At 43.3% G+C, this 2,577-nt stretch overlaps 1 non-coding gene across 1 annotated transcript; it reads left to right on the top strand.

Moving 5' to 3' along the window:
* The first annotated feature begins 2,471 nt into the window (after positions 1-2,471).
* LOC117730201 lies at positions 2,472-2,577 on the top strand. The gene has a single exon (XR_004609426.1). It is a non-coding gene; the product is annotated as a U6 spliceosomal RNA (small nuclear RNA).

The raw sequence follows: 2,577 nt of genomic DNA on the forward strand, positions 1-2,577 counted from the left end.
AACCATACAATGTCTCTGGGGTGTATATAACGGCTTCTAGCCGGGAAGAGGTTTGCATGAGGGTACGGGAGCCCGGGACCACCTGAGGGAGCCGAAGACTAAATGCCTCTCTCTGGGCAGGAAACACAGGTCTGCTAACTGCCTGTGAAGCCCTGAACTGCATCCGCTCCAGAACCTGGTCTTACCCGGTCCGACCCACTGCAAGTTCTGCCCGCCCGCCCGCCCTGCTGAGGAACCCAAGAGGCTGCTGGGAAATCTAGGCGTCTACGTCAGAGGGTCACAGCTCCGCCTGCATTCCTGAGACGGGGCAGGAGAGAGAGAGAGACGGGAGGACGTTTGAGGATCCACAACGAGACACCAGCCTGAGGACAGAAGTGTGTTTTAAACAACTAGGACTGTTTCGTATTCTCTATTTTCACATTATCTGGGTTCTTACTACTTCGGGTTTTCATTTGGAAAAAAAACACCGGTGCAGTTAAAAAGATTCTCACCAGCAGGTGTCGCACTGTGACCGGTGTGTGGAGAGAGGGGCGCTGTGGTCTGCCTGCAGAACGAGGGAAAGTACTGCATGAGACACATGAGTAAACAACAACAACAACTGCTGCTGCTGCTGCTGCTGCTGCTGGGAAATCGCCAAACCATACTCCATTAAGCCTTTACATCTGTAATGATCATTTGGCATTATTATATGTTACAAATGCTTAAAACAGTGTGTAATAACAATAAAGTAAAGAAACGTATCTGAATTTTCATCAGGTTTCTCTTCATAAACAATTGTAAATGAACATGAAGAACACTTTTGAGATTTTGAGAAACAATAATAATACTATTATTTACAAAGAAAACACCAAGGGCATTACCGTAAAGCTCGAGGAGTTACGGTAGTTTGAATTATGCACGTCGCTTTCTAAAATTCCCCCTCATTGTTTATTGTCTTATTCCTTTGTATTTATTTATTATTATTTGACGTCATTTATTAAGTGTATTTTGCTCTAATAAAAATAAGTCTTGCAATCTGCACTTTGTTTGAAGCTTTATACGATTTTAAATACAAGCTCTACACATTATGAGAGAAATGGTGACATGAGAATGATAATAAATAACTGAACAACAACATCCCCGCCAACGGCAAAGAATGGTTTTAGGGTGTTTATTAATAGGTGAACAAACAGTGAAGAGGATAAAGTAGCTGGACAACTAAAAAACTAAATCTGCACATCTGTCCTGGTCTCCTCAGCTGGACTACATGAGGTCATCAGCCAGCAGTGGGACAGCCTGAGCTTCATGGTCTAGTTGTTCAGTTATTTATTATCATTCTCATGTCACCATTTCTTTCATGTCACCCAGCCTCTCATCATTTTGCTCTAATACAAATAAGTCTTGCAATCTGCACTTTGTTTGAAGCTGTATACGATTTTAAATACAAGCTCTACACATTATGAGAGAAATGGTCACCATTTCAAGACTTATTTTTATTAGAGCAAAATACACTTAATAAATGACGTCAAATAATAATAAATAAATACAAAGGAATAAGACAATAAACAATGAGGGGGAATTTTAGAAAGCGACGTGCATAATTCAAACTACCGTAACTCCTCGAGCTTTACGGTAATGCCCTTGGTGTTTTCTTTGTAAATAATAGTATTATTATTGTTTCTCAAAATCTCAAAAGTGTTCTTCATGTTCATTTACAATTGTTTATGAAGAGAAACCTGATGAAAATTCAGATACGTTTCTTTACTTTATTGTTATTACACACTGTTTTAAGCATTTGTAACATATAATAATGCCAAATGATCATTACAGATGTAAAGGCTTAATGGAGTATGGTTTGGCGATTTCCCAGCAGCAGCAGCAGCAGCAGCAGCAGTTGTTGTTGTTGTTTACTCATGTGTCTCATGCAGTACTTTCCCTCGTTCTGCAGGCAGACCACAGCGCCCCTCTCTCCACACACCGGTCACAGTGCGACACCTGCTGGTGAGAATCTTTTTAACTGCACCGGTGTTTTTTTTCCAAATGAAAACCCGAAGTAGTAAGAACCCAGATAATGTGAAAATAGAGAATACGAAACAGTCCTAGTTGTTTAAAACACACTTCTGTCCTCAGGCTGGTGTCTCGTTGTGGATCCTCAAACGTCCTCCCGTCTCTCTCTCTCTCCTGCCCCGTCTCAGGAATGCAGGCGGAGCTGTGACCCTCTGACGTAGACGCCTAGATTTCCCAGCAGCCTCTTGGGTTCCTCAGCAGGGCGGGCGGGCGGGCAGAACTTGCAGTGGGTCGGACCGGGTAAGACCAGGTTCTGGAGCGGATGCAGTTCAGGGCTTCACAGGCAGTTAGCAGACCTGTGTTTCCTGCCCAGAGAGAGGCATTTAGTCTTCGGCTCCCTCAGGTGGTCCCGGGCTCCCGTACCCTCATGCAAACCTCTTCCCGGCTAGAAGCCGTTATATACACCCCAGAGACATTGTATGGTTGTGTTATTTCGATAGCACATATACTAAAATTGGAACGATACAGAGAAGATTAGCATGGCCCCTGCGCAAGGATGACACGCAAATTCGTGAAGCGTTCCTTATTTTA

This window comes from Cyclopterus lumpus, chromosome 4 (assembly GCF_009769545.1).
Source record: "Cyclopterus lumpus isolate fCycLum1 chromosome 4, fCycLum1.pri, whole genome shotgun sequence".
In the NCBI taxonomy this organism is placed as follows: domain Eukaryota; kingdom Metazoa; phylum Chordata; class Actinopteri; order Perciformes; family Cyclopteridae; genus Cyclopterus; species Cyclopterus lumpus.